Source organism: Opisthocomus hoazin, chromosome 6, assembly GCF_030867145.1.
Source record: "Opisthocomus hoazin isolate bOpiHoa1 chromosome 6, bOpiHoa1.hap1, whole genome shotgun sequence".
Taxonomy (NCBI): domain Eukaryota; kingdom Metazoa; phylum Chordata; class Aves; order Opisthocomiformes; family Opisthocomidae; genus Opisthocomus; species Opisthocomus hoazin.
In genome coordinates, this window is record NC_134419.1 from 36,125,522 (window position 1) to 36,141,593 (window position 16,072).

The window sequence follows — 16,072 nt, forward strand, 5'->3', positions numbered from 1 at the left end:
TTAACCCTGTCCTGGCCAAACCCAGGACATTATCCACCCCTTATTCCATACCATCTATGTCACGCCCAGGTCCCCCATTGTCCAGTTGATCACCACCACTTCTCCTGTCTCCAGATATCATTCCCTTAGTCTATGGATCATCACTCTAAAGTGTCCATTGAGTTCATTTAATCCATGACTTCAGGCTCCATCTGTCGTAATGGTCTTCCGTGGCAGGGGAGGTGATGTGTGGTGATGGGCGGTCGCTTGCTGCATCCGGAGCTCATGGGTGATGTATCTGGTGCGGCCCATGCCCACAGTCTGCAGGAGATGTTGATCTTGATGAAGTTGCTGGATGCCAGTTGTTGAAAACCAGGTCCAGTCCCATCTTCGCTGTGCTCTGCTAGGTTTTCATCGAAAAAGTCCATCCTTCTTTAATCTGGACGATTCTTACTATGCTACTACTGGTACAAAATATAACAATTATAACAGTGATAACAGACAGTGACAGGGTTATTTAACAATTAACTTTGTACAATTTATTTATGGACTATTCTCGCCCAAAATTAAATCCCCATGAGGTACACATCGGACTTCCCCATCCTTCCGCATTACCCACCAGGTACACCCAGGTCCTTGAGCAAAAGCAATCCCGCGGACGGGCTTGCCTTTGCCCAAGGCAGGACTGACCCAAACTGTCTTCCCTAGCCAGGGGAGAGCGCGAACGCAGTCCCCCACTACCACAAATTATGCAGTCGAGTTTCCCGCATTTGGGGAAATCGCAGGGCTCAGCACACCCGGAGTGCAAGGGATGAGCCTCGCCCTGGGAAAACCACCTGCCTGATCATGGTGTCTCCCCTGCCAGGTAAGTATACATTTCAGTCAAACCACAATCTGCTTAATAAAGAGACAAAAACATACACAAAAAAGAGGTTGTTTTGATGTTCTTCAGTGGCCCGACTCTTAGGGACGTGGGTGTCCACGTGACGGACTTTTACAACCAACTGCTCTAGCCGGGCAGCAATATCTTGCCACAATGGGGCAGCCCAGATAGGTTTGCCTCTGCGCTGCCAGTTGTTCTTCTTCCATTGCTGCAGCCACCCCCACAAGGCATTGGCCACCATCCAAGAGTCAGTGTAAAGATAGAGCACTGGCCACTTCTCTCGACTGGCAATGTCTAAAGCCAGCTGGATGGCTTTCACCTCTGCAAACTGGCTGGAGTCACCTTCTCCCTCGGCCGTTTCCGCGGCTTGTCATGTAGGGCTCCATACAGCAGCCTTCCACCTCCGCTGCTTCCCCACAATGCGACAGGACCCATCCGTGAACAGGGCATACTATTTCTCATCTTCTGGCAGCTGGTTATACAGTGGGGCCTCTTCAGCACGTGTCACCTCCTCCTCTGGCGATGCTCCAAAATCTTTGCCTTCTGGCCAGTCCATGATTACCTCCAGAATTCCTGGGCGACTGGGGTTTCCCATTCGGGCGCGCTGGGTGATCAGCGCGACCCACTTACTCCACGTAGCATCGGTGGCATGATGCGTAGAGGGGACCCTCTCTTTGAACATCCAGCCCAGGACCGGCAATCGTGGAGCTAGGAGGAGCTGTGCTTCAGTGCCGACCACTTCTGAAGCAGCTCGAACGCCTTCATATGCTGCCAGAATCTTTTTTTCAGTGGGAGTATAGCGGGGCCTCGGATCCTTTGTATCCCCAGCTCCAGAACCCCAGGGGTCGACCTCGAGTCTCCCCTGCTGCTTTCTGCCAGAGACTCCAGGTTGGGCCATTCTCCCCGGCTGCAGTGTAGAGCACGTTTTTAACATCTTGCCCTGACCGGACTGGACCAAGGGCTACGGCATGAACTATCTCCCGTTTAATCTGTTCAAATGCCTGTCGTTGCTCAGGGCCCCATTCAAAATCATTCTTCTTCCGGGTCACATGGTACAGAGGACTCACAATCTGGCTGTAATTTGGGATGTGCATCCTCCAAAAACCTACAACACCCAGGAAGGCCTGTGCTTCCTTTTTGCTGGTTGGTGGAGACATAGCTGCTATTTTGTTGATGACATCCATTGGGATTTGATGGCGCCCATCCTGCCATTTTATTCCCAAAACCTGGATCTCTTGCGCAGGTCCCTTGACTTTACTTCGCTTAATGGCGAAACTGGCTTTCAGAAAGATCTGAACTATTTTCTCCCCTTTCTCAAAAATTTCCTCCGCTGTGTCACCTCATACAATGATGTCATCGATGTACTGCAGATGTTCTGGAGCTTCACCCTTTTCCAGTGCAGTCTGCATTAGTCCATGGCAAATGGTGGGACTGTGTTTCCACCCCTGGGGCAGTCGATTCCAGGTGTACTGGATGCCCCTCCAGGTGAAAGCAAACTGTGGCCTGCACTCTGCTGCCAAAGGGATGGAGAAGAATGCATTAGCAATGTCAATTGTAGCATACCACTTGGCTGCCTTTGACTCCAGCTGATATTGAAGTTCTAGCATGTCTGGCACGGCAGCACTCAGCGGTGGTGTGACTTCATTCAGGCCACGGTAGTCTATTGTCAGTCTCCACTCTCCAGTAGATTTTCTTACTGGCCATATGGGACTATTAAAGGGTGAGTGAGTTTGCGTGATCACTCCTTGACTCTCCAGCTGACGGATCAGCTGATGAATGGGGAGAAGGGAGTCTCGGTTGGTACGATACTGTCGCCGGTGCACCGTTGTGGTTGCGATGGGTACCTGCTGTTCTTCAACCCTCAGCAACCCCACAACAGAAGGATCCTCCGAGAGACCAGGCAAGATGGACAGCTGTTTAATTTCTTCCGTCTCCACAGCAGCTATGCCAAAAGCCCACCGATACCCCTTTGGGTCCTTGAAATAGCCTCTCCTAAGATAGTCTATCCCAAGGATGCACGGAGCCTTGGGGCCAGTTACAATGGGGTGCTTCTGCCAGTCCTGCCCAGTGAGGCTCACTTCAGCCTCCAATACACTCAGCTCTTGGGACCCCCCCGTCACTCAGGAAATGCAAATGGACTCTGACCCTTTAAACTCTGATGGCATTAAAGTACACTGTGCACCAGTGTCCACTAGAGCTTTATACTCTTGTGGATCTGACGTGCCAGGCCACCGAATCCACACCGTCCAATAAACACGGTTGTCCCTTTCCTCCACCTGGCTGGAGGCAGGGCCCCTCTAATCCTCGTCAGAGAATTTGCTGCTCACCTGCTGTAAAAATGACTTGGAGGTCCCCTCCAGAGGATCGGAATCAAGGTCAAACTGTCTACCTGGTCTGGAGAGCTGGCTTCTGGAAACTGGAGCAGCATCTTTCCTAACAGAATCCCCTTTTGTGATTGTTTTACCTCCCAACTCACGCACTCGTGCCTCTAGACTTGAGGTGGGTTTTCCATCCCACTTCCTCATGTCCTCTCCGTGGTCACGCAGGTAGAACCACAGGGTGCCCCGTGGTGTGTAGCCTCTGTATTCCCTCTCCTGAGCAGAGAAACGCTTGCCCCTAATAGCTGAGATGCGGGCCCGCACAGGTGGGGAGTAGGACATATCCTCTTTGAATTGCTGGAACTGCCGGGACAATTTATTCACAGCTGAGACAAGGGAGGAAGAGAGACTTTCCTCATATTGGCGGAGTCTGACAGCCACCTCATCCACTGTTGGTGCGTCTTTACCTTTCCAGTTTACAACTGCCAGTGAGTTGGCATGTGAGGAGGGTGCGCTCCGCACAAACTTCCTCCACATGGATTGTGAGCACTGGAGTTCATCTGGGTCTGTGGGTACCTGCTCATCGTCTGTGTCACAGTAAACCAGCTCCCGCACAGCTAATTCCCTCAAGTACTGAATACCCCTTTCCATATTGGTCCGCTTGCCAGGATAGCATACAAAATCGTCACTGAAGGGGTACCTCTCCCTCACACCTGACAGAAGTCTCCTCCAGAGGCTGAGGATTTGTTCCTTCTTCCCAATGGCCTTGTCAATGCCCCCATCCCTGGCCAGGGATCCCAGCTGTTTGGCTTCCTTGCCCTCTAACTCCAAGCTGCTGGCCCCGTTATCCCAGCACTGCAGCAGCCAGGTGGCAATGTGCTCACCTGGGTGGCAGCTGAAATCTTTCCGCATGTCTCGCAGCTCGCCCAGGGACAGGGACCGGGTGATGATCTCTGTCTCTGTCTCCCGTGATGACCCTGGCTCATCGTCATCCCTCCCAGAGCGATCTGCTCTCTTTGCGTCTTTCTTTAGTTTTACAGGGGCGACTGCTACCAGCACAGGTTGGTCATTGGGCTCGGTCACTGTGCCTGTGGCTGGAGCTGGGGCTGGAGCCGGGGCTGGAGCCGCTGCCGTGCCCGCCGGGGGAGCTGGGACCACACCAGTGGCTGCAGCAGCCGTGGTGCCTGTCGGGGGGGCTGTGACTGCCTGCTGGGCTGGAGGGGCTGCAGGGCCGGCTGGGGGGGCAGCGGCAGCCGCAGTGCCTGCTGCTTCGTTTCCCCCCCTTTCCCCTTTAGGGCACTGAATCAGGTTGAACAGGGCTCGGTAGGCGTGGGCCAGACCCCAGCACGTTGCGATGATCTGTGTCTCTCTGGAGTTCCCAGGGTGGCAGCACACTTTTTGCAGATACTTTACTAGTTTGTCCGGATCCTGTACTTCCTTAGGGGTGAGTTTAAAAAACACCGGAGGTGCCCACTGCCCTAGGTACTTGCCCATGCTGTCCCACACACCCAGCCACTCACAGCTATCCAGCCCCGGGGCAGGTCTCTGCATGATGTTCTTAACTACTTGCTTAACCCTAAACAAAACCCAAAAACCATTCAGGACGCATAACAAAAGGAGAGTGCTGGCCTGAGCATCCCACGGGTACTCGAAATTCTCAAAAGCCGTTAGGACCAGCCTGAGGGAAAGAGGGGGGGGTGAAAGAGTGGGGGAAGGTATCCCCTTCGGTTTTCCCCACAGACTGGGTTTGATTATTCACAAATTCTAAGACATAGGGCCCGAGGTACGGAAATGATCGCAGTGCTGCATGCAAATACAAGCCTAATTTCATACACAGTGATGCTATCATGTCATAAGTCGACATCGTACAGTACAGTAAAATCATAATCCTGATCCTTTTCCCCGCGATGATGAACAGCACCACAGGGAACAAGTACAGCAAGTACGGATTCAAAAACCACAGCCATCTGATGAAAGACAGGAACATTTTTACCGGCGACTATTTTAACACAGAAAAATGCGTATAACAAAATTTAACAAAATGTAAGAAAGCAGTTTTAACACCCGCTGCTCAGCCCTGCCATTATCCCCGCCCCACGCTTGGGCGCCAAATTTAATGTTTTGGTTTCGGCTGCCGCCGGCAACAAAAGCGCCACGCGGCCGCCCCTCCCCCCGCCAGCGTGCGGAGGAGAATGAAAAGAAAGAGGCAGAAACCGGTGGGTAGGGATAAGGGCAGTTTAACAGAACAGCAAACAGAGGGAAACAGCAACAACAACGATACAGATAAGGAGAAAACACGACAGAAACAGACCCGCTCTCTCGGACCGCACGGGCGCCGCACACTCCCAAGCCGCGAGAGCGTTCCCGCCGCGCCACCCTCCCCCCACCGGAACCCAGCGTGACGGCACATGGTATGGAATACCGGGCTCTGTTTGGCCAGGTGGGGTCAGCCCTCACCCCCCCGGCTGTGCCCCTTCCTGGAGTCCGGTGAAAATTAACCCTGTCCTGGCCAAACCCAGGACAATATCCTTCAACATGAAGGTTCTTCATGTCTTTGTTTTGCCTCAAAGAGAAACAGTGGCTGCTGTATTTACCACGTCATCTCTGTTAGTCACTTTAGCATAGCTATAGCTGCTAAAGTATTGACTTTCAACTGCAGTTGCATTTAGTGGCAGAAAATTGCATAGGGGCCGTATTCTTCTCACACGTTTATTAGACTTCTGCAATATCCATGTCCCATATTTAACTCCTGTATGTTTGAAAAACATCTTCAGGTTGACTGCAGCTTTTCAGTGGATGATGACGAGTTAATAACTTCCATGCAGTGATTTACTGACATATAGTTACTCCACTTAAAGTTTCTTCTGTTCTGAGAAAGCCAAATTTCAGGCGTTTTATTTCCCATTCTATAGCAGAAGGGAATTAGTGCAATAGCTATGTCTGTCTTCTAGAATGTTTTTAAAATTATTTCTATAAGCCACAATACAGAAAGCTATGGGAGACCTAAATATTAATTTTATCTCATTTCTAATAAATTACCTTCAGTAGTATATGTTACCCTCATTATAATGTTCATATGGTATTCTTAGTATTAAACTAAATATAGATATGTCTATTCACCTTTATTTTAATAATATCTCTGTTGAGTATGTCTGATTCTCAGTTTCCAAGGATGTTATACTCAGTATGGAATAAAATGCCAATAAAATTAATCTTCTGTGTAATGTTAAGAACAACATGTCTCTTCTGTTTAACAGTGCACCCATGGAGTTGCTTCTGGCATTGCTGTATAGCAAAGTACTAACATTTTCTCTTTAAGTTCTTCTAAAGAAGAGGATTGTATTCTTTTGTAGACAAGCTAGTGCCCTATCTCCTGTGGAATGAAAAAGAATGGGAGAAAATTTCTTAACTTACAATTCAGATCAAATACTTAGATCTAAGTCAGATTAAATACTTTTCCAAGTATTGGTTCAAGTAGTTTAGCAATTCCTATCAGCACAAGATTTCTGAAGAAATTAAATAAACTGTTAAATAAGCAGCTCCTCAAAATAACCATAATCGTATTCCAGAAAAGAATAGAGAATTCTGGAGAATTCGTAGGAAGAAACATTGGAAATTCACACAAACTCACTCATCAAAACATTATTCAAGCTTCTCTAGAGAACTTGCCTTAGGTGTTTAGATGGCATCAGCTACCTCTGCTTTCTGAACAAGCTCATTTCTGAGTGGCATAGTTTCTAAACATGGACAAGTACCTCAGAATCATTTTGACAGACAATCAACATATATATTCTCTTGTAGCTGACTTCTAGCAAATGCTCTAGGTGTAGAATTCTATACAGCTGACGTGTGTACAACAAGCAGCTAGGAAAAGTCTGCAAACAGTGAATTATACTGTTCCAACCTTGACATGGTAGGACATAAATCAAAAGCTGTAGATCCTGCTGAAACAGCAGTGTCCTTAACCTTGCTAAATTCCTGACGTGTAAATATGAAAACTTAACAATGTGGCCCTCAGAACAAGTTTCAGGGTCAAATATAACACCAAAATTATTCAGTGAGGAGGCAATTTTATATTCCCAACAAATGGTACCATAAATGAGGAACTGCTATTTAGCAGGCAATGGGCCAAATAAAATTAATTCTGCTTAAAGCACCAAATGTTAGCAGACACTCAACACATAACGTCTAATAAGTATCCTTCCAGACTAGAGACAGATTTATCTAAGTCATCATGAACTGTTTGATATACCTGTTATATTTGGATGTCATCAGCATAAAGATAGTAATTAAGATACTGCTTATAGAATAAATGACCCTACTGGGAGCACATACTGTGCATGTTAAATAGGATAATTGTGCTTTATAAGGTCTATAATAGGATTTCCAGACTTTATGAGTAAAGCATCTCAACACTTGTAAAACAGAATTTTAAGAAATAAAGAGAAGTAACTGAACAAAATTAACCGTAATTTCATTTTGTTGTATCCTATCTAAATAAGTGATATGGAAAAGACTATTGCGATTCAATCTTACTATGGCTTTAAGAAAAGCTGTGGTGCATTATGTCAGGGTTTTGATTTTGTCTGTAGTTTTTAATTTACTGTATGATCTGCCAAAATGAAGTATTTGTGTGCACAAGAAATAGTGAAATCCTACTCCCTATTCATGTCAAATTAGTCAAAATTCCTAAAGACAGCATGGAGAGAGGGAAGCTTTAGAAAAGGAATATACAGTTGTCATGGTTTAACCCAGCAGCTGGCAACTAGGACCACGTAGCTGCTCACTTGCTCCTCCCCCCCACAGTGGGATGGGGAGGAGAATGAAAAAAAAAAATTAAAACTTGTAGGTTGAGATAAAGACAGATTAATAAGACAACAAATATAATAATAACAACAATAATAGTAATAATAATAGAATATACAAGATAAGCAATACACAATACAATTTTTTCTCACTGTCTGGTGACTGATCTGCAGCCAGTCCCCGAGCAGTGATTGCAGAACTCACAGATTTCACAGAACTCCTGAAAAAGTTCAAATTCCTGGAAGAGATCCATGAAAAAAAGAGGATTCCTGCACACCACATCCAGCCCCCATTCATAAAATGAGCATGACATCTATGGTATGGAATATTTCCATGAGCCAGCTTGGGCTCGCTGCCTGGCAATGCTGCCTCCCAGCTCCTGCACACCTGCTCATTAGCTTAACATGGGAAAATGAAAAAAAAGGTCCTTGATTTCTTAGCAACAACTAAAAATGTCAATGTATTATCAACATTCTCATACTAAATCCAAAACACAGCAGCTATTGGGGGGGAAATTATCCCAGCTGAAACGAGGACAGTAGCATTAGGATTTATAAACTGCTTGTTTTGCAGCTCTGCTTAATTATTGCCATCTAATTATTTATCCGCTATATGAAAGAAGAGATTAAGCAGATAGCTCTCCTCACAAACAAGTCTGTTTAGTACTTTATCTTTCATTGACCTGTTGCAATATGTTTGTAGAGTTTTCTACACAGTATTGTTGATTATTCAGATGTACAAACTATTCAGCACTTGTTCATGTACTGCTAACATTTATAATTAGAAGAAAAAAAAATCAGAGGAATAGATTCATTTATTCTACTCTCTTTTTAAGTTATAGGCAGTTTTTTTGGTTTGCTGGAATTTGCATTCTTTTAATTAATTGCATTGGTAGCTGTGTACAGAGGAGAGGCGTTTTGGGAAGATGCTCATAAACAAGCAAGTAAAGCAAAAGACTCAACTTGAAATATAGCATTAAACTCCTGAGTTCTGCTTTCTTTTCTGTAAGAAATATAACTACTTAATGTATTCAGCAATCAGTCTAGCCTTTATATACTCACATGAATAAAAATGTGCTTAGTCTGACAGGTTTTTTAGTTTTATAAAAAAAAAATTTAAGCTTTTATTGAAGCTGGGAAGAAATGTTCTTCCTGAATGGTCTTCCCTTCTTTGTGGTTTCTATATGTGAATAGATATATATTTTTTATATTATATATAATAGATATAATAGATATATGATAGAAAAACAGGTCAAAATTGTAGTTTATTTTGCACAGCATACAAAATTGATCAGATTTCTCACAACTTTTTTTCTATCAGAATTTATGAATAATTCTGTTTTCATTTGATTCTAATTTAGAGAACATTTAAATGGGAATAAAGTAAGCTAGATTTCTCCCACAAGGAAATAATTATGCAGCCAAAGTTGCCTTAGTGTGCCAATTCTTAACAGTACAAGGAATTTTCACATTTTACGTATGAACACAGTTTTTTGATTGGGCTTTTCAAACATAGATACTCATAGTAACAGCTCAAAATGGCCATTAACTCATTAATATTTATGTAGCAAAGAGAAAGCAATATTCACTTACATATTTATGATTTCATTATTGTCAATTGTTCATTAATTTTATAACACTTTGAAGATAACAATCTGTTTTCAGTTCTAAGCTATCTTGGCATTGTATCAAGTTGACAGATAAATCAATGTAATTGATAATCTGCTTTCTGGTGTAACTAAGTGGACCTTTAGATATCTGAAGAAAATTGATAACTTTTTTATATTGTGAATTGCTTTAACTGTGTCAGTACTGCACAGCAGAACTATTTTCTTAGAAAAGCTATGAGTCATAAAAATGATCATTTTCACTCCAGTTATCAAGCATTTATAACATGAGAGCACTCCCAGAGCATCAAGACAGGACAAAGAAATTAGGCCCTCCCCTTCAATATTTTTCCTTTTTTTTCTTCTTTTCTGGAAAGAAAAATCCATAAATTTCATGCAGTCCCCACCACAGGACAATATGGAGATGAGGGTAAAAACCATATGTATTCGGCTTAGTTGAGCGATGTTCCAACCGCACATCTATTTCCACTAAAACAAGACCACCTTGTGCAGTTATCTTTGTCCCTTAAACATTTCTAAATCACTGTGGACAAAAAAAATCCACGTCCCTGAAATGTCCTATGCCTTCTTGCTGACGTGTCCCATTGTTGGTACCTGAGCACAATAAAAAGGAAAAAGGCACTTCCTCATCCTAAATCTCCCTCCCTCAGATAAATATTTAACCCAAGACTCTCGGAAATACACTGGAGACTACTTTTATTTGAATAACATGGTCAGAGGACGTTCACTTACTATACCATCATGTTGTAAGTGAGCGCTTACACTTCTTACTCAGGAGCTGGTGGATCTGGGGTGACTGCCACAGGAGTTCACCAGCCATTGGACTGCAGCAGATTTCATTGTGTATATGAGAAGTCCTGTTCCAAAGTGATTATATATGAATATAAATATATGAAATAAATAAACAACCCCCAAACAGACCAGGAGTGAGTAAGAATAAGCTTTCTTCTGGAAGACTAAGTCCAGAGGTTTAGTTTTTGCTTCAAGTGCTCTGTCGTTGAGATAGCAGTTATGATCTAGTTCAGTCTTAGCAGGTGTCTAAACCCCAGTAAACATACTTGCATAGACAACTCTGTATCACTGTATCTCTACCAGTTCTAGCCAGCACGTTGGACTAAGATTTTCAAGATTTAGACCTTTGTGTGCTTGGAGGAGTTCAGATGTACGTCACAGGTATATATACACGTGAAATATAGATTTTGGATTTAGGGGCTTCTATTCTGTTCAAACCCCTCCTCAGGTGCTGAAGTTTTGTTGCAGATATTTTGGACTGTTTTTCAAATTTTCCACTGCCTACCTACTACATCATTATGTACACAAATATCTGCAGTATTCAAGGTTTCAGGAGGCTGAGTCATGCCTAATAATAAAATTTTTTTAAGTGCTCAGACTTTTGGTGAATTTTTTATAACGTGAACTGGCTACTGTGTGTTATTACAAAAGGTTTTATAAAGTTTATTTAGGAACTTTTTATAGCTGCAACTTTTTTTGGCTTTTCTAGGATTTTTCAAATTTGCATTTATTAGTAACCAAATTCTTTAGTTTCAAGTACAATTTCATGCAAAGCTTATAATATCTGTTCTTTTTAAAGACTTTAACAGTCTGCCTAGTTATATCATTGTATTGCTTTTCTGGTCAAGTTACAAATGATAAATCCTGTCCTCTGTGAAATTAGTATTGTTCGATGCTCTTTTCCTGCAGACTGATAGGATCAGGTTTATTGAAGTAACCTAAGGTTCTTGCTGGATTTACATTGCATTTCACAAGCAGATTCAATATTTTTTCAAAACTCTTGCAATGTAAGCCATTTTTTGCCTTGTGTTTTCAAAGTGGTAGAATATTTACATCTACTTCAATAAGAGAAATCACCAACTTGCAGAGAGCAAAAACATTCCCCACAAATGGGTCTGTGAAGACCAACTCACTTTTTATTTGACAAACAGTAAACTGAATATTTAAAGTTGTGTGTGTTTAAGGACAGTAAAGTCATCATAGAAAATCACATTAAATATTTGATGGCTTTAGGATCATACAATCATAGGTTGGAAAAGACCTCTTAAGATCATCGAGTCCCACCATCCACCCAACCATCATGCCTAGTTGTAGAGAGCAATAAGGTCCCCTCTCAGCCTCCTCTTCTCCAGACTAAACAGCCCCAGCTCCCTCAGCTCCTCCTTGTAAGACTTGTTCTCTAGACCCCTCACCAGCCTCGCTGTCCTGCTCTGGACACGCTCCAGCACCTCAATGTCTGTCTTGTAGTCAGGGGCCCAAAACTGAACACACTCCAGGTGCAGCCTCGCCACTGCCAAGTACAGTGTCACGATCACCTCCCTACTCCTGCTGGCCATACTATTCCCGATACAAGCCAGGATGCCGTTGGCCTTCTTGGACACCTGGGCATGCTGCTGGCTCATGTTCAGCCGGCTGCCGACCAACACCCCAAGGTCCTTTTCCGCTGGGTAGCTTTCCAGCCACGCCTCTCTAAGCCTGTAGCATTGCATGGGCCTTTAAGACTTCCTGCTTGAAGAATGTCCAGCCTGCCTGGACCCCTTTGCCCTTCAGGACTTTCTCCCAGGTGACCCTCTCAACCAGCATCCTGAACAGGCTGAAGTCTGCCCTCCAAAAGTCCATGGTGGTGGTTTTGCTGGCCCCCCCCCTTAACTTCACCTTGAACCAAGAACTCTATGATTTCATGGTCACTAGGCCCAAGACAGCCTTCAACCACCACATCTCCCACCAGTCCTTCTGGTTAGTAACCAGCACGTCTAGCGAGGCACCTTCCCTGGTAGCCTCACATACCAGCTGCGTCAGGAAGTTATCTTCCACACATCCCAGGAACCTCCTAGACTGTTTCCTCTCTGCTGTGTTGTATTTCCAGCAGATGTCCGGTAAGTTACAGTCCCCCACAAGAACAAGGGCTAGCGATTGTGAGACTTCTGCCAGCCTCTTGTAGAAAACTTCACCTAACTTTTCATCCTGGCTGGGTGGTCTATAACAGATCCCCAGCAGGATTGTCTGCCTTGTTGGCTTTCCCCCTCATCTTTACCCATAAGCATTCAACCTTGTCATCACAATTGTTGAGCTTTATACAATCGAAGCAAGTCCCTAACATACAGTGCCACCCCACCACCTCTCTTTCCTTGCCTATCCCTTCTGAAGAGTTTATAGCCATCCATTGCAGCACTCCAGTCATGACAGTCATCCCACCACGTTTCTGTGATGGCAACCAAGTCATAGCTGTCCTGCTGTACAGTGGCTTCCAGCTCCTCCTGTTTATTGCCCATCCTACATGCATTGGTGTAGATGCACTTGAGCTGGGCTACTGATCTCACCCCCAGGTAGAGAACAGACGAAAAAGACTAAAAGAAGGATGTACAGGTGAGAAATATTTAACATTTTCCATTCTTTTATAATGATCGTTGAGCAAAATCAGTAAAAATAGCCATCTGAGAATGCTGGGGTTTTGAGCTTGGTAACTAATGAGATACTTCAAATCCTTTTGAAAAATAAAAAGGTAAAGGTTTTGAAAGACCTCAGAAGATGCTCTACTGAACTCCATTATAAGCAAATATATGTTCCAAACAATATTCTTTTTTTGGTAAATTAGGTAAAATGTATTCTAGCAAGACAATACCTACAAAATTTATGAACAATCTTATTTAGGGAAATTATGTCTTTTTGATGTTTTCAGTGTTCCTTGAAACTGTCATGAAAGCTGATAGTTAGGTACCTGGCAAGCACATTAAAGGCTTGATTTATTGAGAGTTTCAAGGTACCTCTTGAAAGTATTCAAATGAGTATCTGAAAACTCTAACATTGTATGTACCTATAAGTAGTTAACAGATCAGTGAAGCCCACTTAATAGTTTTCTCAACAAAAGGCTATTCTCATGCCTGACACTATCTTCAATGTATACAAACAGGTGCTTGTTTATAAGTAAGGTTTTGCCTGTAACAAAATAGTGTATCCAATCAGCTATACAGTATTGCTTTATTCATTCTCTCAGCTACCAGATGCAAAACATACACATTTTTAACAGGAAGTCGAAGATTAAGCTGTGTTTTTTTTAGTGTAATATTTCTTACCTGTAATGTAGCTTTTCCATGTTGTTCAGATGTTAAGGATCGCAAAAGGAAGAAGTGTATTTCTGTGTGCCAATAGTTGCTGCAGTGCTTGGAAACTCCAAAGACAGACTAGAAAATTTTAATAGGTGTCCTGGGTTTGGCCAGGACAGGGTTAATTTTCACCGGACTCCAGGAAGGAGCACAGCCGGGGGGTGGGGGTTGACCCCACCTGGCCAAACAGAGCCCGGTATTCCATACCATGTGAGGTCACGCTGGGTTCCGGTGGGGGGTGGTGGCGCGACGGGAAGGCACTCGCGGCTTGGGGGGGCGCAGCGCCGGTCCTGTTTCGGGAGAGCGGCTGTCTGAGTTGTACGGTTCGTTGTTGTGTTTTCTCCTTATTTGTATCGTTGTTGTTCCTGTTTCCCTCTGTTTGCTGTTCTGTTAAACTGCCCTTATCCCGACCCACCAGTTTCTGCCTTTTTCTTTTCATTCTCCTCCGCACGCCGGCGGGGGGAGGGGCGGCCGCGTGGCGCTTTTGTTGCCGGCGGCAGCCAAAACCGAAACAATAGGTCACATTTTAATGGGTAACATGGCCTTGCAGAAGGACCTAGATAGATTGGAGCATTGGGCAAATATTAATGGCATGAAATTTAACAAGAAAAAATATGGAAGTGGAGACGGAGGTGCTGATCTCTTCTCTGTGGTATCTAGCAACAGGACGCACGGGAATGGCTCAAAGCTGTGTCAGGGACTCACAGTCCTCTACCTCTGAACTAGCACATTTCACTGATGCTGATTTCTCAATTCAAAATCATAATCCCAGCAAATCTGAAGCCAGCACCAAATAGTTAGCTCATCTAGACGTAACGACAAAGTCATGCATGCAACATCAAAAATATGAGACACAACAGGTTTTCTGGTCCTAATCCCGTAACTGTTCAGTTGAAACCTGCTGTACTGTCAACATTACAGATAAAGGGTGTCCCAAATTATTTGTAACCTAATCAGTTATGAAAAAATATTTATTAAAAAGGAAGATTTCTAATTTCATCTTTTACAGGTGGTAGAACCGAGACAACCAAGAATTTCCTCCCTACTGAGATCTGACTTTACATTAACCGCCCTGAAGCAGAATATTGCTTGTTACAATTTCGGTGCACACAGTCCATGAACCTCATTTCTCTTATTTAATGCAGGCAATAAATCTGTCATTTGAGTATTGTTGCATATGTATTATACATGTGTAATTTAGATTCTTAAATGAATATATATAATAAAGATTAATCAATTATTTATATGCAGCAACAGCAACCCAGACTACAGAAGCTAATGTCCAGAGAAATATGTTTTGAACAATGTGATGAGAATCAGTTGTTAGTGTCACCTCTTATTCTTCCTCTTGGATATGTTTTGTTAAAATAAAAAAAATAAAAAAATTGCATTCCTTCCTGTACTCATAATAGATCTTGTAATAAAATTTTTTGTTATAGAAAAATAGTTCTAGAGTTTTAATATCGGCCACTCTGTAAATCATTACAGCACACTGGAAAGCTCCAAACTGTCAGTGGTGAGGTATTGATTGGTAGTTATCATTCTAATCTTGGTGTAATAAGAATCAAGAATTACCAAGAAATTACACTTTTGGGGGGAGATGTTTAAGGTTATTTTCTACGCTTTTTACCGAAATAAGCACGTCCAAGACTAACTCACATATTGCCTTGATTTTCCAGGGATCTAGTCATCTTTCAGTTTCTTCAGCATTCTGGATACAGAAGAAATGCAAGGCCTGCACAGACAAAAAATGCAACTAAGACATTTTCCTCATAGTTTCTTGATAAGCAGTATTTGCTTCTATAAACAGCAAAGTGCTTTATAGAGGAATCAAATGTTATCCTGATTTAACAGAGAAGGAAAACTAAGTCACAGAAAGGAACTCATGCAACATTTTGTAGGCCACTAACAGAGGAATAAAATGAAGCCTTCTAGATTTTACCTCTATTTCCTATGTAATTGTACCTGACAAGTATCTCATTCCTACTAAGAATAAAACTTGTACAATTTACATATGACTTGTAAATAAATACATAAAAAATGAACAGCAATCTTACACAACGAAATCAAGCATGCAACATATGGAAATAACTGAAAAGGAATTAAACAAAGTGTAAATTTGATGACTCTAAGTGAATTAAGAAATGATTAAGAGGTTTATTCTGTTATTACCTACCTACAATGAAAAAGGCATGTTAAAAACTAGAAAAAGACTTCTGAATCTCCATTGTCCTATCTTTTCTTACTGCTATAGAAAAAAAACATTCTTACGCTCTGAAGTCTGTTCACAGAACTTGTTTAAGTTGGAAATATCTCTCTGAGAAGGGCTCTTACAATGCAATAC

The 16,072-nt window shown here is 43.1% G+C and overlaps 1 non-coding gene across 1 annotated transcript; it reads right to left on the reverse strand.

Annotated features, from left to right (window-relative positions):
- Window positions 1–688: 688 nt before the first annotated feature.
- On the reverse strand, window positions 689–852 carry LOC142361820 (U1 spliceosomal RNA). The gene has a single exon (XR_012764438.1). It is a non-coding gene; the product is annotated as a U1 spliceosomal RNA (small nuclear RNA).
- Between the last annotated feature and the right edge of the window lie 15,220 nt (window positions 853–16,072).